Source organism: Labeo rohita, chromosome 17 (genome assembly GCF_022985175.1).
Source record: "Labeo rohita strain BAU-BD-2019 chromosome 17, IGBB_LRoh.1.0, whole genome shotgun sequence".
NCBI lineage: Eukaryota > Metazoa > Chordata > Actinopteri > Cypriniformes > Cyprinidae > Labeo > Labeo rohita.
The window spans coordinates 33,243,928-33,267,316 of NC_066885.1; the positions used below are offsets into that span (position 1 = coordinate 33,243,928).

A 23,389-nucleotide genomic window follows, 5' to 3' on the forward strand; every position below is an offset into this window, starting at 1 on the left:
CCAGCATGCAGCTGGGGGTCTCACTCGCCTCTTCACAAAACCGCTGACAAAAGCGCCCATGGGACTCACTTTTGTCTCTTGGTCTTAGATTTCTCTCCACACCTCTCTATACAAACTTGCTTTAGTATTTGATAAATATGACTATGTATGACTATGGTTTGTGCATGGAAACAGGTTCTGAGTATGTCATTGTTTCCTAATATTACTTTTAATAGCCCAACCACCAGAGGGCAAAAATGGCTGTCAGCTGATACTTTGAGCTACAATGACCAGCATATCATTCAGAAAGGATTTGTGTTTAAAATATGTTTTTAATTGTTACTGTAGACATCTATGATGTTTATCATCCATTTGCGCAAGATAACCGATATACAGTCATGGCCAAAAATATCGGCACCCTTGCAATTCTGTCAGAAAATGCAACACTTCTCTTAGAAAATTGTTCCAATTGCAAATATTTTGGTATTCATGTGCTTATTGTTTTTGTTTGCACTGCAACAACACAAAAAAACAGAGAATAAAAGTCAAACTTGATAAAATTTCACACAGAACTCAAAAATGGATTTGCTTTTCAAGCATGTGATGCTCCTGTAATTTGTATTTAGACACACCTGTGGCAAGTAACAGGTGTGGGCAATATAGTAATCACACTTGCAACCAGTTAAAATAGAGAGAAAAGTTTACTTAACCTTTGTGTTTTGTGTCACACTGAGCATGGAGAAAAGAAAGAAGTGTAAAGAGTTGTCTGTGGATTTGAGAGAAAAAAATGCTAAAAAAAGGCTACAAGTCCATCTCCAGAGATCTCAATGTTCCTGTGTGCACTGTGCGCAATATCATTAAGAGGTTTACAGCCCATGGCACTGTAGCTAACCTCCCTGGACGTGAACGGAAGAGCAAAATTAATGAAAAATTACAACAAAGGATTGTTCAATTGGTGGATAAAGAACCCTGATTAACTTACAAACAAATTCAAGCTGATCTGCAGACACAGGGTACAACAGTGTCAGCTCACACTATCCGTCGCCATCTGAATGAAAAGCCATGGTAGGAGACCCAGGAGGACACCACTGCTGACACAAAAAGCATAAAAAAGCAAGACTGGAGTTTGCCAAAACTTATGTGACAAAACCACAATCCTTCTGGGAGAACATACTGTCGACAGATGAGACAAAAGTAGAGCTTTTTGGTAAAGGACACCATGGCACTGTTTTTAGAAAAAGAAATGAGGCCTTCAAAGAAAAGAATACAGTCCCTACAGTCAAACATGGTGGAGGTTGAAAGATGTTTTGGGGTTGCTTTGCTGCTTTTGGCACTGGATGCTCTGACTGTGTGAACGGTATCATGAAATCTGATGATTACCAAAGAATTGATTACCAAAGGGGCGCAACATAGTGGCCAGTGTCAGAAATCTGCGCCTCCACCAGAGGTCATGGGTCTTCCAGCAGGACAATGTCCCAAAACACTTTTCCAAAAGCTCTTAGAAATGGTTACAAACAAAGCGCTGGAGAGTTGTGAAATGGCCAGCAATGAGTCCATTTCTGAATCCCATAGAACACCTGTGGAGAGATCTCAAAACAGCAGTTGGGAGAAGACATCCTTCAAATCTGAATGACCTGGAGCAGGTGACCAGGGGGTGCTACCAAATATTAAGTTAAGGGTGCCATTAATATTGTCCACTGCATTTTTCGGGTTCTGTGTGGAATTGTATCAGATTTGACTTTCCTTCTCTGTTTTTTGTGTGTGTGTGTGTGTGTGTTGTTTCAATGCAATTAAAAATAAAAATGTGAGTACCAAAACATTTAGACAGCAACAGTTTTCTGAGAGAAGGGTTGCATTTTCTTAGAATTGCAAGGGTGCTGATATTTTTGGCCATGACTGTATAACGACACAGGTAACAAAGTTGGGTGTGCCGACACAGGTAACAAAGTTCTGCAGGAATTGCACATTTTTGTAGGTCAAAACCTGGAAACAAGTTTTGAAGTGCATTTTAGCACTTCTGTTTTTTTGTTTTTTTTTTATGGGTTTTTGGTTAAATAATGTTTTTGGTCTGAAATAAGGGCAGTTTAACACAAGCTCACGATATTTTCACATTTTATTCTACAACATAAAGTAGATCTGTATTAAGCCAATCACTGGCTGTTTCTAGCCTAAATCATGCAACCAAATAAAACATGCTGCTGGACAAAGTTTTGTTGCGTGTATTCTGATATTGATTTTTTATAAAAGACCCTTCCATATTGGTTGACATGTTTTGAGAAGGCTCTTTTCAGAGCTTTTCTGAAAGTTGAACAAGTTTTATTTGGGGCCCAACCTCACGCTTGCCTGCGAACAGTACAGGCAGTGCGCTTGATTGATTTTACGAATGTCAAAATGAGCTATCAAGGTGTTCTGAAAGCCTAAAGAGCAGAGGTGATAGAAATCAATAGCTCAAAGTAATTGCGCTCGTAGCTAGGTGAGTAATTTTAACACACAAAAAAAGTTTTCGTACAATGAAAAGAGATGCAATCAACAATAACTGAGCTTCATTTTGTTGGCTGACAGATCTCACTATTTTAGCTTTTCATTCTCCTGAATAGTCAAAACTGTATGAGGGATTTTCTCTGACAGCTTTACTTAAAAAATATTGGTCTGTCATGGAGTTTTGTGATGCTCTAACATTTTTTTTACAAAGCTCAGTATTTCAACATTTTTCATTGAAAACCAAAAGAAGTGTCTCATATGCTGCAGAGTAGCAAGTTTCTGACCAACCAAGTGAGTGTTTGGTCATTGGTCACCAAATTCATCTCAAATAGATCTCTTTCAAATGACATTTGACATTGATATTTTCGCTGTTAAAAAAGAATGCTTTGGAATTAAAGCATCATCATTATTTTAGCAATATGGTTCAAACAAAAGTTTCTTTTATGAGTTTTTTTTTTTTTATATTCACACTTATACTAGCCTCAGAGAGTTCAGCTTTGTTATTGGTAAATCATAGCGGTCAACTTTTCTTGGCAAAAGGCACCAAAATGTTGAGTGTAATGTAGGGTGATGCAATGACATTTGCTACTTAAGCAGTTGTTGAACTCCATAATGTTTTCATTGTGACAAGACTGGCAAAAAAGAGAAAGGAAAGAGAAATGTCATGGGTTATTAATATTTATTTCAATTATAATGTGCATGGAATCTGAGTGATAACACCAGAATGCATTCAGTTAACTATTCAAGTGTTAAGTTTGTCTTTCTAGGGTTTAAAACAATGCACTTTATGATTTGTCTTAGGTAATGATAATTGGATTTTGTAACCGCACATTTAGACTTAATTAGGGTTATTTGGTTAACATTTAGGAAATCCATTTGTTGACCACTAATCTATTGTTTTATTTTCTTTTTCAAAAGAAATCGAAAAGCTTCTTGATAATGATGGCAATAACTTCAAATCATCATCGCTGATTACAGTTTGCTCTGTGCATTTGATCAAAGTCAAATCCAACAATGTGTGCAAGAATGAGGTGAGAAAATCCACTGTGAAACAACCATCAAATCATCATCGTACTCTTACCTTCAGCTATTTCACATTCAGTCCCAGTGGTATCACTTGTCTTAATCAATTACCCATTAGACAGGGTAATATTTGCCCAATATTTCAGTCGTGTGACTAGAAGACTTTACAGTGATCAAAACCGACAAATCTGATTTAAAGAGCAGCCATAATAAGAGTCCTGCGCCCTCACCAATATGCTTGATGAATTATGGATGGCTGTTTTGTAATCATTTTCCAATATCGCTCTGCTCTTCTTAGCCCTGTGTGGGGAGGACTATTTTTGCCTCCATAACGTTTCATCTCAAATGCTTCGTTCCATTGGCAGACATGCACTGAATGCCATTAACATTCAAAGACAGAGGTTAAAAATCCAGCGGGAAGTCTTGAATTAGCATATCCAGGGATTTTCTGACTGCTTTTCCAATCCTGCATCCACACAGAATGGCACTGGCTGATGGATGGGGTAAATGTTTACAGACATGAAAACATGTACATTATATCCAAAATATCTAACCCGGATATTTATGGTAGCTGTCACGGAGTACCATGCCAGCAGTAAGGGAGTTGTTGACAGCATGACACCCTCATGATGTTGGTGATATTCGCGGTCACATGATTTTTCACATGAGTTCACATGCTGCCAACATCTTTATAGCTCATTTAAACTGAGCCAAAGCCGTAGTGGCCAAATATCCACCATATTCATATAGCCTGTGACACAATGTCCGACTTATGGTTATGACTGCCAACAGACTGCCAACAAACTGTAAACAATCAGCTACTGCTAATGAGCTCAAAAGCATGCTGTACATTAAAAATAATTGGCATGCACAAAAAAATGCCTACACATGAAATGCAGTGGAAAAAAACTGGTGACAAGATTCTCTCTTACCATTTGATTATCAAGGGGCAGAAGCAAACCTCAAAAAGTGGTCACATATTATCAGTGTTGGGGAAAGTTACTTTTAAAGGTAATGAATTGCAATATTGCGTTACCCCCATAAACTAACTAATTACTAATTACGTTACTTAGTTACTTTTTATGGAAAGTAATGTGCGTTACTTTTTAAATCTGTGCAGTGCTTTTTTTTTATTTAAAAAGTTTTATTTTTGTCAAAAAGCCCTTTTGCACCAAAAGCCTGAGGCTGAAGGAAAAGTAAATTCACATCTGTACAGTAGAATGCAGAAGAAGAAAGCTCAAACACACTTCAGCAATAAAAAAAAAAAGAAGAAGAACAAATGTTAGTTTATCTTGAGTATAATTTGTGCTTATTATGGTTGAAATGGATCATCGAAGGGCAGCAGCAAAGACACTGGTTAATAAAATTGGATTAAACAATAAAGGATATTTATATTATATACCATATTTAATTATTGCAGGTTTATATCATATTCTGTTGCATTCAACTGTTTTTATTCATTTTAAGGAATACTTAAGTTTTTTTGTAAGTGACATAATGCATGTTCACATTCAGTCTAGAACTAAAGTAACATCTTACTCCCGATTTCTCTCAACACGGGGACAGGGCAGCTTTCAATCAGTAAATGGGGGAAAAAAGTAACTGGGGTTACTTATTTGAAAAAGTAACTCAGATATTTTCTTGTAAATTAAAAAATAATGCATTACTTTACTAGTAACTTGAAAAAAAGGAATCTGATTATGTAACTCACATTACTTGTAATGCGTTACCCCCAACACTACATATTATCAGCACCATCTTATATCCTGATTAGGAGAATGTTTATAATACAGTTACATGTATTAATTTAGTTGATGTTTTTCAGGGTGATTTAAACAGTAAAAAGCACAAGCACAAATCAAATGGAGTCAAATAACAGATTCACAAAACTACAGACCACAGACATACTCAGTAAGTGTAAAACAGTAGAGTCAGTCTTATACTGAATGGTATTAGAACGTGGCTTTCAAATTAATGAGATTATGTGTTCATTGTGGAGCTTTGGTTTTAGTCATTAATAGGCAAGTAAGCCCTATACTTAGTAAACAAAACCAACAGACATCGAAAGAAGTGAAAATGAACATGTGGTGGCTGACTACGTATACTGTTTATTAAACATATGGGATCTGTCATATCAAATATCATATTTCTGCATTTGCATGTTCAAAGGTCTGTGTTCAGAATGGATTACTAGTGTACTGCTTGCTGCATACTATCTGCAGTATAGTTGTCGATTATAAAAGCTGCCAATTATTTTTTTTTTCTTTAAAAGGTCTGTTATAAAAATTCTATATTTCAGACACGTTGTCATGTAACCTTACTGTCACTGCATGTTTCATTTAGTGAGTGGTATCTACTTCTCATCTCAGAAATAAGAGTTATATTATGTTTTAATCCAATTTTGAATAACAACCTTGGTAAATGACCAATAAAACCATTTTCATAAGTTGTACGTTTGTTTTCAGGTCAAGTTGAGTGCATTGCATTGTGGAATATAGTTTTTCTCACATCGGTTATTTTCGGAATAGCTTCCATTTACTGAATACTGCACAGTATACACTGTATAATGCATACTGTTTTCAGTAACTGAAAGATTTGGCTGTATGCAATGAGAAACATCTTAAAAGATGTTAAATGACTTCCTCACATTTCCATCCAGTTATCAGTGTGTATACTGGACCTTTTGGCAAATATCCATCCAGGTATTTCATTTGTATAGACATATACTATATACTGCAGAAATTATAAGAATAATATTATGGCCCTGACATATTTTAATTTTTCTTTTCATCCAGCTTCTTTATTACTGAGCTTTAGTATAGTTTCTTGTCTTTTAATGTAGGTTTCTTGTCTTTACATGATAACAAACACTTAATTTATGATTACTTGTACACTGACTACAGTATAATGATCTCAGTGTTTACATTTGTGTCACATTTACTGGTGTGTTTTTACACTGCAAAGATGATGGTAACCTGCAACTGTTACCTTAAAGAGTCATTTTACCTCATTTTAACCCATAAAAATAGTTTGAAGTAATACGTTTTGGTATGAATTAATGTATAGGTTGATTCAGTGATGCTGAATAATATATATATATATATATATATATATTTACATTGCATATTATATTATGCTGACATTTTTAGGTTCTTTAGGTTCCTTTTTTCAGTGTAGGTAATGTCAACAGCTGCATTTGGTAACACTTTATTTTAAGGTGACGAAATAACACATTATGCATAATTGCAAGAAACTAACCCTAAACTTAATCTTAATCATATCTTAATCTTAATCATATTATGAAATAAATAAATAAATAGACTAAATAAACTTCCAGAACAACATTTTACAGATAATGTACTGACCCCCTTGTCATCCAAGATGTTCATGTCTTTCTTTTTTCAGTCGTAAAGAAATTATGTTTTTTGAGTTAAACATTTCAGCATTTTTCTCCATATAATGGACTGATATGGTGCCCCGATTTTGAACTTCCAAAATGCAGTTTAAATGCGGCTCCAAACAATTACAAATGCAGTTGTAAATGATCCCAGCCGAAGAAGAAGGGTCTTATCTAGCGAAACTATTGGTTATTTTTATTTAAAAAATACAATTTAAATACTTTTTCATCTCAAACGCTGGTTTTGTCTTGCTCTCCCTGTACTCTGTGTACTCTGGCTCAAGACAGTTAGGGTCTGTCGAAAAACTCCAATCGTATTTTCTCCCTCAACTTCAAAAATCATTTCAAAATCATCCCACATCACTGCAGAAGTACTGACACAGTCTTTGCGAAGTGAACATGCAAAAAAAGATCAAACACCCTCAACAAAAAAGGTAAAACAGCGATATAGGGCGATTTTAAAGTTGTGGGAGAACATGAGATTGGAGTTTTTCAACATACCCTAACTGTCATGAACTGGAACAAAAACAGAGGCCGGGAACAGAAAGACAAGATGAGCGTTTGACATTAAAAAGAATATAAACTGTATTATTTTTATGAAAATAACCAATCGTTTCGCTAGATAAGACCCTTCTTCCTCAGCTCGGATTGTTTACAACCGCATTTGGGATCATTTTAAGCCGCATTTAAACTGCATTTAAAGTTCAAACTCGGGGCACCATATCAGTCCATTATATGGAGAAAAATAAATTCTAAAAAATAAATTCCTAAAATGTTTTCCTCAAAAAACATAATTTCTTTATGACTGAAGAAAGAAAGACATGAACATCTTGGATGACAAGAGGGTGAGTAAATTATCTGTGAATTGTTGTTCTAGAAGTGGGCTTCTCCTTTAAACATAACAGTGGAAGTAGAAAAACTGAAATAGTATTTTCTTGCTAAATGCACTGCAGTAATCTTTGATTTACAACTTTAAAAAAAAAAAAACATTTTAGAGTATAGTCAGTGTCGTTAATTAAAATGGTTCAGTACTTACTTGTATAGTTACATTGTAATAACGTCACCTTGAAATAAAGCATTACCCAGTATTTAGTGCGTGTCTAAGTGAGGCCTGCATTGAGGTCAAGTTTATCAGTCAAGTGAAATCAATCGAAATGACGTCCCACTCCTACATCCGCTGGCGTAGAGCCACAACGCTTTCAGACACAAATCTCAGAGCGCTCTAAAGAAGAGCATAACATCAGGATACACTGAAAGCATCCTCTCTTAAAGCAGCGCTCCACAAAGCCTGGTCAAAGGAAGCCTGAGCCCTCAAATAAAAGCATCTGTAATCCTCCTCCTCTTCCGCCGAACGTGACGCCACACAGCGATGACTAACCAGCGGTGGCTCTAGTGCTGGCAGTATGTCTCGCCCCCAACCGCTGTCCTGTCACATGCCTGCAGAGCACATAACTCATGCAAATCCCTATGTTTCTGACACGCGTGACTGTCGTGTGATCAGGTGAGCGGCCCGGCGAGATGAACGCCCCCGGGTACGTGTTGTGCCAGTAGGTGAACGCCGGTATTAATCACCCGTCTACTTCATACTCCACACTCTCCTTTACAGCCCTGCACCAAAGTCAAGATTGATTTTTAATTGGCCGAGCTATTCAGATATAGATCATGTTTTTATATGGATTGTGATGAGGAAGGCGCTCTCACACAGAATGAATGAATGGATGAACGTCACGCATAGTAATCGTGATCGCAATTACCTATGTGGCCTTCACGCCTAATGAATATCAGCCGTCCGTCCGTCACCCACTGACTTATTCAATTTGATTTATCTGGACCACAAAAAAAATAAAAAATGCTTATATAATTATTTATTAGTGTAGACGTTCTTAATGTACTTTGGGACTACCTTAATGTAGGCTACTCCCAAAGTTAAAGTGATAGTTAAATACAGCTAAATGCAGTTCTGGAGTACAAATTCACATAGTTCCCCAGAAATTCTCATATTTTTGATGCAATCCATGAACTGCAGCACAGTACAGAATAGAACTGAATAAATAAGTAATTTACTGACATAATTAGATGCACTAGATGAATAGCTGTGGTTGCTAACATCAAACACCCGTTTTACTATTTCATTGCTTACACACTGTCAAGACATTGCTTATAAAATGTTGCTATGTCCAAACATTTTTTTTTCTAACCCTTCATCATTCCAAAACATGCTATTTTATGAAAAAACCATACATCTAATTTAGAAAGACAATACACTAATTTTTTGCACATTTATTGTTTTTTCTCAAATGGTTTAGTTTAAACTTCACAATTTGATTAAAAATCAACTGAAAATATTTATTTTCCATTTATACAAAGTAAATTACACCTATTTTCTTTAGACATAAGCCAAAATGCTAACTAATGTAGGTTGATGTAATATTTTTTTGCGAACCTGGGGCACCTAGACCGGACCAAATGGGCAATCAAAGGGGCAGGGGCTCGAGAAAGAAAGATGCAAAGCAGAGCGTATCCAGAACATGGAGACACGAGTAACAGGGTTAAGAATTAAGAACATTGATTTTCAAACTTGTCAATCCATTAGAATCAATACAAAACAGAATCGCAATTTATATATGAATAGATTTTTTGTGCACCCCTAGTTTTTACAGCATGGCAACAACTCTTCTCTAAAGCAGCCCAACATGGCCTCGCCCCCTTTGTTGCAGGTTCCCAAGGGCGGGGTTTTTGTAAATGTTTGGGGCATTGTAGGCATTAAACTGCCATAATTTTAAAACACAATGGTCCTCATTCATGAAACACAAGCAGAACAATATTTTGTGTAAATCATTAGTAAAGCTGTTTTGACAAACTTTCGAATTCATGAAAATGTTCATAATTTTCAAAATGTTAGTTGGTATGAAAGAAACGTACATCTGCTCCCTACCATCTGTAAATGGCACGTAAAACATTGTATGTTCTTTTTGGCAAAATTATGACACTGAATTTTGATGCACTGCCATAATAATTACAAGTTCATTTGCCCTTGCACTCTTTCTGGTTATTTTTATTTATTTTTTTTTTTTCGCAGCTGAGTTGATAACTGTAAAACGCAGGGGTGAGACAAATACCAACCAACCATCCTACTTAAACAACGACTGCCTACAACAATGAAGAAGACAATATTGCTGGTTACTGCTTCTTTACATTTAGTAAAATTCTTAATAATTAGACACTGATAATAAGTTTCCACTGTGGATATTCCAAGTCATAGCAACTAAAGTGTCTCAGCTGGAAAAACGCCGCCACCAAAGCGTTCTCAAGCGCCACCAGCTGGTCGTTTTAAGAAGAGCGTCTGACATTTTTTCAGCTGGCTAAAAACTCTTTGGTGGACACACGTTATTGAAAATTTATTGCTAGGCATATGGTCTATTAGTCTTTTTTGCATTAATGCAATATACAGGAGCCAAACCTGAAAAAAGTAGACCAGAATATTCCACTGCGTTCCTGGACACGCAATTTGCGTAGCTGTAATTCATAGGGAGGATTATGCTAATTGCGAATGAGTGTGCATGAGCACCCTGAATGATTGGAATTCATTAACATACACGTTTAACTATCAAATCGGACGTTTACGAAGCATTTGTGAATCCTTTGGAGAGTTTTCGGGAAGGTCTGTTTTATGTGCAAATTACTCAGAATTTACTCACATATTTATGCAAGTTTCATGAATGGGGCCCAATATCTCGTTTTGCACTGAACTTTCAGCATCATAACTTTTATATAATCTTAACTTTTTGTAACTTTTTATTATATTATTTATGCTCAAACTGCAACATTACACATTAACTAGAGTTAAAAAGTGAAATCACAATCGACCACCCCTTTAATATTTATTATGATGTCTTTTTAAAATATGCATCATATTTTCTTTTATGTACTAAAAAAAAAGGAATAAAAACACTAGAAAATTTAACAAAACCATTTAAACAAAATTGATTGAATCATTTTCTATGAGGAGTGTGGTTTGCTTTTAGGCAAACCAAACAAAAAGATTTAAGTGATGGTTCATAATTGTCTGTCAATAAAAAAAAAAAAACATAAATTATAACAAATAGAGTCAAAGCAACAACTCTGAAGTCACGTGAAAGCTTTGTGAGAGAAATATACTGATATTTCAGTCATTCTTTTTTTGATAATCATCCCATCCAAATATGACAGTCAGCGTATGATACTGAATTGCACTAACTGAATTTCTACTTTCATGTTCCTCATCAAAATGCATATGGGTTTGAAACAGGTGAGAAAGAGGGCAAGCAAATAAGGACACAATTTACATTTTTGAGTGAACTATTCCTGTTTTCACAATCTCAACCGTCTATCTCACTGCATATATTGATCATTTGTGGCAATTAAAACAGTGCACTCGTATACAGCATCATGGACATCAGATCAGGCTGTTGGCGTCTCAGCTGTTTCTCTCAGTGCACAGGCTTTCCTGGAGCTCAGGTCAATGTAAGTGAGTGATTGAATTCAATCACAGATTGCCATACTGAATTCTGAGTCAAGCTCATGGTCCCTCTGCCAAACACAACAAGCTTCAGTGATACAGAGGACATGCTATTTTTATAATGATCTCTATCAGAGACACACAAAAGACATAAGGAGTGTTTTCAATCATCATTGTTTTGAGGAATGACTCTCTGTCATATCAAGTAAACACAAGACTTCTTCACATTTTATACAGCACAGCATATAAACTGACAAACATATTCTGGTAATTTAGAAATCTGTTATCACTGGTCTTAATTGTCAGTGTTATTTAGAATATAGAATAAGCATTTTATGTTAATAAACATGGTTAAAATCATATATTCGTCAAAGTCATTGCATATACAACACACAGAACGATATACAATACAGTAAACTCAATCACAGTTGCACGCTGCTCTTCCAAACAACTCGGAAACTGCATGCTGGGTGAATTGAATTTACATCGAGAAATGGCTCAATACAGAATAAAATGCTTCTAATTTTAAGTGTGTGTGCCAGTGTCTGTATATACACAAGAAAGCAATGTATGTTTTCACTATTTTGATATTAGCGGATGACATACATTGTCCTTTCACTCACAGAGCAGAGTGTGTGAGTCTTACAATATAGATCATTAAGACAAAACAAAGTGCACTCTGTCTCAGTTTCAGACTACAGTACAGTGCTGGATTGAGTTACATCATGCAATGTAAAAGAGTGTTTGCTTCACATCACTTAGTAGACAACTAAAAGAAACAGTGACTGTTTCTCATTTGCAGTTTCTTATAAATATCATGATCAACCAGTTATACTGATATTAATTCAGAGATTGTTTGTTGACATGAATGAGATGACAAACTAAAAGTATGAAAAGCAAATGTGTTACTCAAAATATATGAGCTGGGATAAGGGAATACTCATTGACACAGATCTGATTTTCAACGAGGGAAAACTATCTAAACAAATATGGCCACTACGTATGAAACCACTTTCTTAGAAAGTGCACGTCTCATGCACGTCTATGCATTCATCCTTGAATACAGCTCATTTACAGTCGTCTCAAGAAAACAGAAGTTTTCAGCAGCGCACAGATAACAATGAAGGTTTCAAATAGCCCAGCCTTTACACAGTAAGTCCGACTCAGAACCATATGGATTGTAGTGCTGTACTGCCATTTCACACAACAAACCAAGCCCACAGAAGCTTCTGGAGAACAAGCCCAACAGCTTGTGACCTGAGAGACATGTTTACCTCTCAAAACATCCTCACTAGCATGGACGACTCTTTGAGCTGCGTGCCAATGCAAAGTATATGGCTGCTTGCTGTATACAACAAAGAATGTTGTAATGTTGTAAAGAAAACATTTACATATAGCGCTTGATACAGAGCAAATAACTGTGCATTGGGAAAAATGAGCTGAAAAAATGTGGTAGGATCACAGAAAACCAAACTACAGATGCAAGAATAATCTTCTGAACAAACTGAACTTCACTCATTCAGTATGCTCATGTAATATTTTCATGCTCATGTAATATTCCACGATATTTTCATGATATAAAAAAAAAAAATTCTTAGCATTTTGTCTTGTTATGCAAATATCTAAACATTCAAGATGCATTTACTTGACAAGCAAAATGACTTAAGATATTAACTCTTGTTATTTATCAGTAACGCTTACTATAATATATACATTTATATATATATATTAAAAGTTTATGCTTAAACAACATCTGCCAATGGGGTGGGGAAAGTAAACTTTATTCACGGGGGAAAAAATAACATTTTTCTTAGTCTACTGGCAGATTTTTTTTTTTTTATTTAAAGCATAAAATAACTACATTTTGATAAATTCTTGATTTAAAAAAAAAAAAGAGAAATGATACCTCACCTCATTTTGCTTCTCAAGTAAAAGCATCTTGATTTAAGGATGTTTATTTGTAATGGAAAACAAGACAAAATACTGAGCAATTATTTTTTTTACTGCAAAAAAATATCCAGTGAAAAATGCGCATCTAAATTTTCTAGTAATAGTTTTAATATTATAGTTATAATATTAAGTAATATCATTTAATATGACTAACGCAACCTGATTACAATAGGTCACTGTCACAAAGCCCATTTCTAAGAGTCACATCAAGTATGGTAACAACTGCACTCTAACTACTAATAAAACACGCTGTACAAGCTCAACTCTTCAATCAAAGCAATGTCTGCAAAGCAATCCAGCCAGAAATTAAATTTCGAGTGACCCACCAGTGTGTAAATGTTGTCTTCGCTCAAACTTTCCAATCGCTGCTGATTGTATTTTCCAGCGTCCTTCCTTTTGCGCACTTGTTCTCCTGCTCACTCGCGCTGCAAAGTTCCTCTCGCCTCCCGTATGCTAATCATTCTTCACGAGTTGAAGGAAGACAGAGGAAGAGGAGAGACGCGGAGACAGCCGGAGAAGGAAGAGAGCAGATAACGGTTGAAGGCAGGCAACCAATTGGCCTGGAGCTCTGAGAGAGAGAGAGAAACCAAGGAATGGGGGAAGCACCAATGAGGCGGAGCAAAAGGATGCGAGGACGCGGCCGCCATAGAGAAAGAAAAAAAAACAGCTGTACGTGAGTCAGAGCCGAAATGTGAAGCGCTTACCCTCAGCGTGATGCCTGCATCCTCAGCTTAGCGCCCAGACCTCCACCCATCCGGAGAAACAATAAAGCATCGAGCCTCCTGGTGCCACAGCACACGCGCATGTGTGTTGGGCGAATGATTAGGATGCGTTTGCCATCTCTGTATCATGGACTACATTTGCTCTATCTCTCTTCCTCGCTCGGTGTGTGGCGTGTTCGCGTGTGTATCTGCAGACTGTCTGCTCGCAGCATCACTGCCTCCCATAGGCCTTGCGGTCTGAAGGCTGTGTGTGTGTGTGTGTGCGTTCGTGCTTTATTTGGGCTACTATCAGGAAATCTCATGCATACGTCCATCTTTTGCCTGCGGAAGAGAGAGGGTCTCGCTCGACTCATTAATGTCGTCCTCACTCAGAGTCAGGGCTGTGAGCGCTGGCAGAGCACCAGCAGCGTGGAGCGGTAAGATAACTGGCTTAAGAAGCAGCCAATTCACACCGCCAGCCAACTTCCCCTGCTCCGGCAGATAGATCTGTCTCCTCCCAGACAAAAGCGATGCTATCCATATATCCGCTCCAAACACATCCACACAGTCCATGTGTTGGGCTGGTAAGTGATATCCCAGCTAGAAAAAAAATATGTTTTAAGAGTGTTTTGATAGCGTTCCCATTAAATTATGAAAACACTCTTACCGAATGTTCTCTAAACCTTAAAAATGTCCTATTTTCTAAATGTTTTTAAAGCATTTTATAACGAAAAATTTTTTTATATAGTTTTGGAAACATGGGAATTATTTTGAATGTTCTCCGAACGTTTTAAAACATGTAGTTAGTAGAAATGTTTGCAAATCGTTGATGAATGTCCAAATAAGAATGTTTAGGGGGAAAAAAGTCCCCCTATGAATGATGTAAATAATGTTTATGCACGAACGTTTTGGAAACGTTATTAAAGACCAGATAACTTTAAACAAATGTTCTATTATTGTTTCTGGACTAACGTTTTTGTTCTAAGAATGTTTTAATTAGGGATGCAGGAAATTGGATTTTTGTCGATATCCAGTATGCCGATAGCAATTTAGTCTCTCCTGTGCAGAAATTATAAGCAAATTAATTTTGGTTCGTTTTAACAACAATTTGTTAATTAAATAAATAATAATAAGTTATTTTATAGTGACAGTACACTGAAGCTTTGAAAATAACTATAAATAAACTATATATGATTCACTAATTTTTATTTTATTTATTTATTTATTTATTTATTTATTTTCAGAGAAATGCGGTGGTAACCTTAACAAGATTTAACATTTGTAGATGGTCTAAAGTGAAGGAGTTTGAAAATCGAAAATTCTTAAAGTCTTTTAGAGCTCATTGAGCTCATTTAAGAGCTAATATGTTTAAAAAAAATGTTTTAACATATTACATATTAATGAATAAATCAGTGTATATAAAATTATTTAATTTAGAAGTGTCCTGTTTGTGATTTTTATTTTTTAATTCATGTAAGCTATAGCTTCTGACCTTTAAATCAAAGTATACTCATGGTTTATCGACAGCAGTTACTGCTTTGTGTAATCAGAAACACAGTGTAAATGTTAATGGTGTATTTTACTTTCATTTTATTAGAAGTAGGCCGACAGCGCCCCCTACGGAATTAAAACTCTTTACCGAACAGGCATTAGGACCAGGGGGAGACTGCCACTGCTGCTATTGCAGGTGCTATTACTGTTTACACTATCAGACACAGAACGCTTCATTCATTAAGTGCATTCTCAGATTATTTATATCATTGTATCATTATATCATATTTATATGGAAATATTCTGTTATCATTAGAGGAAGATCTTTGTTCATATCTTTAAGAGAATGTTGTCAGAATGTTAGTCAACGTTCTGAGAATGTTGCCTGTTGGCTGGGATTTTGCTTGTTGAATTTAGACTATTTATAATTATTTTGAAAAAGGACAGAAAAAAAGATGCTGGTGGTGTATTACAGGAAGGAACTGCACACTAGACATTAGTCAGGGTAGAATCATAGAACAGAATAAATTTTGACAGAAATGAAAGTAAGGCTATGAGGGACTGAAGTACAGTAAAGTACAGATTGTACTTTTGTTTGACAACATACTGATTGTTCAGCTGGCAAAACATCTTCCGTAGACAAAAACGTCTCGGTTACACAAATGCATCTCAATTCGTAATCTCTGACACATATGCCAGATGAGCAGGCCCACTAGGGATGCCAGAGTTTTCATAGCAACCATTGGTGGGGGGAGGGGTGTGCGGAACACAATGAGAGAATGTAAGGTCATGTGAAAACTTGGAAAAATAAGGGAATCAGGGGAAACATGGTGAAGATAACCTTGGGGAAAACTGAGACATAAATGCCAGATTCAGAGAGGAAGATGGCAAACCCACTACCGGACACAGTAACAGACTGCAACTGCGGGGCAACAGAGGACTCAGAGTTCACCGGAGGGGAACAACTGGGAATAAAGTGCACACATCCAAATAGAAATGGTGTCACAAATCAAACACTGAGCCCAACTCCCGCTAATTACCTGATGTTACCCAACACACTGGAGAACATGGGCTCCACCCATAGATTATGGAATCTTGCAAAGGTGTTAGGTGTTGCCCAGCCTGCAGATCTGCAGTCATCTGCAAGAGAGGCGCCATGCACCAATGCCCAGGAAGAGGTAACACTCCGAATGTAGTGAGCCTCTCACTCTCAAGGGGCACAGCTCACCTTGGGACTGGTTACGCTAAGGTCCACCAGTAAGCCAACCTCTGTTTGCAGACAGTCATCCCCTTCTGCTATCCTCCAAAGCAGACAAAGAGCTGTTCAGAGCATCCGAGGGCAGCACTTGCAGGTTCACCACCACCTGATCCCAAAAGGAAGTGATGGGAACCTTGGGGACATAACCAGGCCAGGGTCTCAAGGTAACGTGAGAATCAGCCAGACCAAATTCAAGGCATGATTTGCTGACTAAGATTGCTTGCAGGTCCCCCACCCTCTTGATAGAATTGAGCACGATCAGGAGCAAAGTCTTAAAAGATGGATATTTTAGCTCAACTGAGACAAGCAGCTCAAAGGGAACTCTCCGCATTCCTAAAAGAACCACGGAGAGATCCCAAGAGGGGATGAGATGCAACATAAAAGGATTTAGTCTCCTCGCAGCTCTCAGGAGCCTAACGATCAGGTGATGCTTCCCTAAGGATGAACCAACCACTGCATCATGGTGAGCCGCAATGGCAGTGACATACACCTTTGAAGAAGAGGGGTACAGCCTCCACTCCAGCTTTTCCTGCAGGAAGGATAGCACCACACCATCCAAGCGTCTCTGAGGGTCTTCTCGGCGAGGGGAACACCACTCAACGTACACTCAATGAGCCTGCCTCGTAGAGGCATATGTGTTTGTGTGATAATATATCTAATTATTTCTTTTGGATAGGAATTAATACTTTTACTCAGCAAGAACACATTAAATTGATCAAAAGTGAAAGACTTGTTTTATGTTATTTTATAAAATCTATATTTTGAATAAATGCTGTTTGTCTGAAATATCTGGTCTTCAGAGAATCCTGAAAAAACGTGTCAGTTCCCACAATAATATGAAGCAACTGTTTTCAACATATAAAATAATCAGAAATGTTTCTTGAGTAGCAATTCAGCAAACTAGAATGATTTCTGAAGGATCATGTGACACTGAAGACTGGAGTAATGATGTAATATTACTGTTTTCACTGTATTTTTTGCCAGTAGTGTAATTCTTTCAATATAGAGATTTTAATCAAATTAATTTTTTACTAATATTTTAGCTTGCTTTGTATTTTCATGCTTACAAGATTAATAATGTCTGCTACCTTTGGAATCAGTTGTTGCATTGTGGTTCTTGTGTGCACTATAATCTGCCGTCTATGTACAATAGAATGTTCCAAATCACTCAGAGATTCAATTGCCATTCTATTGTCAGCTCAGTTGTCATTTGTTTTAAGTGATTATATGTTTCATTCATTACTGCTTTATATGCCATTATTCAACTCAAGAATTCATTTTTTTTCTTCTGACAATCCAGTTTATTTATCTTTAATCCACTGATGCTGAAAAGAAAAATGATTAAATGAGATTAGAAGGTGATTAGAAAACATGATATCCGTAAACACGGATAACTGACAGAGAAGTGATTAAAGATAAAGTGCTTGGTTTTGCGTGAGATGCAGTGATTGTGCATGGATGTGATCACTGGGCTGTTCATCATCCTGACACTAAGTTGTGTGGTGGCTGTGGAAGACGCGTACAGGAGCTCTGTCTCAGCCAGAAGACACATACTCACACAAGAACACCTTCACAGCAGTATTTGAGCATGCCCTTTGCTTCATTTGTGAGATTTAGTCAGTTGAAACAGTTTTGGGGTTAAATAATCTTTTTTGTGTGTTTTTGGCAAATGTGATTTATGACTTTGTATTATGCTGATTATCACACTCACACACACACACACACACACACACACATATATATAGATTTTTATTTGTGGAGTATATATATATTAATACTATTTTGTTACTATTGTAACTATTTTTAAACTTAAGTCTAAGTATTTTGTTTCTTGTTTATTCTTGTTTATTACTTTTCATTGTCCTCTAAGTTTCAGAAGCAACATTTAAAAAGTGTTAGGTGAATGTCCAAATAAAAATGTTTCACAAAAAATCTTCCTTGAAGGATGTACAAATAACATTTTGGTGTTCACATTTTGGGGATCCATAAGGGAATGGTGCTGGAAGCCAACACCGAGTTGTCCTCCCGCAAATTACCTAATGTTACCCAATACACGGGAAGAAACAGGCTCTACACAGAGGTTGTAGAACCTCGCGAAGGTTTTAGGTGTCGCCCAGCCTGCAGCTCTACAGATGTCTGCAAGAGAGACACCGTGTGTCAACGCCCAGGAGGAGGCAACACTCCAGGTGGAGTGAGCTCTAACTCCTAGGGGGCATGGCTCACCTTGGCACTGGTACGCCAAGGTGATGGCATCTACCACCCAATGGGTCAACCTCTGTTTGGAGACAGCATTGCCCTTCTGCTGACCTCCAAAGCAGACAAAGAGCTGCTCAGAGCGTCTGAAGCTCTGGGTTTGTTCCACGTAAATGCGCAAAGTGCAGACAGGGGCAGTGCTTGCAGGTTCACCACCTGATCTCGAAAAGGAGTGCTGGGAACCTTGGGTACATAACCGGGCCGGGGTCTCAAGATCACTGAGAATCAGCCGGACCAAACTCAAGGTATGATTCGTTGACTGAGAATGTCTGCAGGTCCCCCACCCTCTTGACAGAAGTGAGCACAATCAGGAGTGACATCTTAAGCGACAGGTATTTAAGCTCAACTGAATCAAGCGGCTCAAAGGGATCTTTGATCCCAAGAGGGGACAAGATGCAGATGAGGCGGATTTAGCCTCCTCGCACCTCTCAGAAACCTGACGATCAGGTGATGCTTCCCTAAGGACAGGCCGTCCACTGCATCATGAAATTCCACAGGTCGAGGCACGGGTGCCAGATTGTGCCCATCCCCTAAGAAAGAAGGTCCTTCCTCAGGGGAATCTTTCAGGGAGGGGCCTTTGCAAGGAGCATGAGGTCGGCGAACCAGAACAGGGTAGGTCAATAAGGTGCAACCAACAAGACCTGCTCTCCGTCCTCCCTGATCTTGTACAGGGTCTGTGCAAGGAGGCTCACTGGGGGAAAGGTTGACGTGAGAGCGCATCGGCTGCACAATTCAGTTCTCCCGGAATGTGACTGGCACACAGTGACTTGAGTCATGTCTGACTCCAGAGGAGGAGATAGTGGGCGAGTTGGGACATGCGACAGGAACGCAAACTGCCTTGGCGATGTAAGTGATTATCGCTGTGTTGTCTGTTTGGACTAGCATGTTCTTCCCCTGCAGAAACAGTCGAAACCGGCAAAGGGCAAGAAGCACTGCCAGCAACTCAAGGCAATTGATGTGCCACTGCAGTCAAGGTGTCAATCTGGGCTGCACTGCCAGATTGTACACCTGTCTGGTCACTCAAGTTCACAATTATCTGGTTTATAAGAACTTGATGTGCCACTGCAGTCATGTTTTATTTGTGTTTTGTGTTATTAAAATTTCCCTCCCTGCATTTTGGACCCTGGTCCTGTGACACAGATTCCTGAGCCTGCCTGCCCGTTGCATATGGCACCCCAACCTGTCTTGGAGACATCTGTGTTGACAATCACATGCCTCGACACCTGGCCTAAGGGCACTCCTGCCCATAGAAATGCAGAGTCTGACCAAGGGCTGAATAGGCGGCGACACTCTGGGGTAATGCCGACCCATGCCCATCCCGGGATCCGCCCATGAAGCCAGTGCTAAAGCAGTCTCATATGAAGCAAGCCGAGTGGCGTAACCATGGCTGCCATATGCGCCAGGAGCCTCTGAAAATGTTTTAGAGGGACCACTGTCTTGTGCCTGAAGAGATTCAGGCAGCTGAGCACTGACTGTGTGTGCTTGTGAGTGAGCTAATATCAGCCAGTGGTCGAGATAGTTGACAATCCGAACCTTCTGTGAGTTTGGTAAAGACGCGGGGAGACAGGGCCAGCCCAAAGGAAAGGACTTTGTACTGATACTTCCGACCCTCAAAAGCAAACTGAAGAAATGGTCTGTGCCAAGGCAAAATCGAGACATGAAAGTACGCGTCCTTCAGGTCAATGGCTGCAAACCAATCCTTGTGATCATGGGCGACATTAGGGGTGGGCAAACTATTTTCGGCCTTAGTCCGACCCGAGCCCGTCTTTATCCCTCCTTCTCCCAAAACAGCTTATACTACTGTTTCAGCTATTAAAATAGTTCAGTTTTGTATGCAGTGGCAAAGTGATTGTATTTCATTTTTCTTATCAAGTTAATTTAGAAAAAATGTTTTGAAGCTTTTTTTTGTTTGTTCGTTAAGTATAAGTTTTTATTTTTTAAAGTAACAACAAAGCGATCAACAGAGGACTGATCATGTTTGATAAATTTTGCCTTCTGAAATCATCACAACTTGCCTAAAATAAAATCTATAGATACAAAACAGTTTACTTATAAAACAATGTTAGTTTAAATGTTAAACCTAGATAAATGTGTGCTATTAGGTGCATATCCAATCATTTGTGCGGAGAGAAGAAGCTAAAGCCGCTTTGCAAGACATGTAGGTGACAACACGATCATTTGCATTTTTTTCAGTGGAAAGAATGTAAAATATTCCATAATTTTTTAAAAAAGTTAGAATAATACATCATTTGGAACTGTAAAGGGTCTAATTTTATTTGTGTGCACTCACAATATCAACAAAACATTGCAAACGGTGCTTCTACAAAAGAAAGAAAACAAACATGACACGCTTTTTGTTTTGTGAAGGAGCGCTTCACAAAAATTAACCATAACTCAGCGAATACATAACTCACAGACTCACGTTTCTCTCTAACAGCGCATCCAAAGAGGAGATGGCGAGTCAGGATCGGCAACTTCATCCTTGCAACACTGACTCAGAAAACACTAGTTTATTAATAAGTAATTCAAAAATCTCCTTACTATTTACCCCGACAGATTCATGGTAATAACTTTTGCTGGGGCTTTGCTGCAAGCTTTAGCCTATTGCATGCTCTTGAACGCGGAACTGTTCCAGCTGTGCTGAAGGCGCGTTCGCTATTGCTGCTGTTGACGGAGACACTATAAACGCCTTCCGAGCCGATCTCAAATGGGAAAGCAAAAGTGAAGTCTCGTGTTGTTTCCACCAACAAGTAAGTTTTTTTTCAACCCGCGTCTGAACTATGATGTGAAAATTGGCCCGAAGCCCTGCCCTAGGTGCGTAAAAAAGTCGAGGCCCGTTGGGCTCGGGCTGAAATGCAGGGCTCTACCGGGACATATCAACCAGTAGCCTAATTTCATTGCCAGTAACGGACGGTAAAGAATGCGATTTATGACAGAATAGTCCCACAACTGAACGTTCATTTTTTCCTCATGTGTCTCACCTTTAGTAACAATGAATCAAAAGGGATACATTTCAAATGACACAGGAAAAAGACACGGAAAATCAGAAAAGCAGCGTGCACATTTCTGGTTAAAAAAAAAAGGCCATCAACTGACACTTAAAACGGGAAGCATCGCCAGATTCAAACCAGCAGCAAGAGTCAAAAGCTCATCCACTGTTTAGTAAATGTTGGCAACCTCGTTAAGCTATTCTTGACTGCGCTGTATTGACTGCAATGGTGTGTGGTGGTAGGGTAGGCATTGTTTTGGTGCTTATCCAAAAAATATTTTTTTCTTTTGCATTATATTTTTTCTTAGGCATTGTTCTTAGGCAATATTTTTTCTTAGGCATTGTTTTGGTGCTTATCCAAAAAATATTCCCCCCCCCCCCCGACTCAAGAGTCAAATGTCACCCATGCAGTGATGAACGCATTAAAGAATGCACTTAACTTCTTGAACGGTCGCCTGTGAAGGGACCGATTCAGAACTCGAAGGTCAAGGATGGGACCCACCGCTCTTCTTGGGTACGATGAAATAGGGACTGTAAAATCCAGATTTCATCTCGGCTGGAGGGACAGGCTCGATTGTGTCCTTCGCCAGGAGAACCGCAATCTCCGCACACAGAACAGAGGTATCTGTGTCCGAACGGACAGACGTGAAATGGACACCCCTGTACCTGGGCAGACACCCGGTGAATTGAATCGTGTAGCCAAGTCGTACCGTCCAGATCAACCAACGAGACGGGCTGGGAAGCACTAACCAGGCCCCCAGTCTGCATGCAAGCAGGATCAACGGAGGGGTCACAGATGTACCTGCAGTGGGGTAGCCGAGGGGGGTAAGGTGACTCAACCTGGGAAACTGCGGCAGCGAAAGTACAACCCTCCGGCCCCGGACAGGTAGCCTCCTTTGATGTTGGTGGGGGCGGAGCAGGTGCAGAGGCCGCAGGGGGGCGCCCTCCGGGAAGAATGGCACTGGGCCGGAACGCGGCTTGGAATAGCGCCCGGAGCCCAGAAACTAATTATCCTGCCTCGGGCAGTCGGGGACAGTGCTTTCTGCACCTCCAGCCCGATGCTCTTAGTACCTTCGGCATCTCCACGGGACTGCGGGTGGAGTCGTCGGACTTTCATGGGGTTTGACTCGACAAAACATTCTGGACTGTGATCCTCAGGTCCCACTTCCTCCTGACCAACGTAGCCTTGGAGCATTTACGTCCCGGCGAACTAGGCTGGGTAGAAGACGAAGGGAGCTTCATCGCCAATGAGAGGCGTGACCTAAGCACAGCCATGGACATGCCCTCACAGTGTATGCATGAACCATTCATGAACGCTGTCTCAGCGTGTTTTTCGGCCCAGGCATGTGAGACAGTGATTGTGACCGTC

The 23,389-nt window shown here is 38.9% G+C and overlaps 1 protein-coding gene across 3 annotated transcripts in view; it reads right to left on the reverse strand.

Annotated features, from left to right (window-relative positions):
• myt1lb (myelin transcription factor 1-like, b) overlaps positions 1–15,864 on the reverse strand; it is a 166,476-nt gene extending 150,612 nt beyond the window's left edge. The window contains exons 1-2 of one of the 3 annotated variants that reach the window (XM_051133402.1): positions 14,033–15,864; positions 13,655–13,896 (exon numbers count right to left, since the gene is read on the reverse strand). The gene's annotated coding sequence lies outside the window, so the exon portion shown is untranslated. The remainder of the gene's footprint in view (positions 1–13,654; positions 13,897–14,032) is intronic. The other 2 variants (XM_051133404.1, XM_051133403.1) reach the window with 2 other exon arrangements.
• Between the last annotated feature and the right edge of the window lie 7,525 nt (positions 15,865–23,389).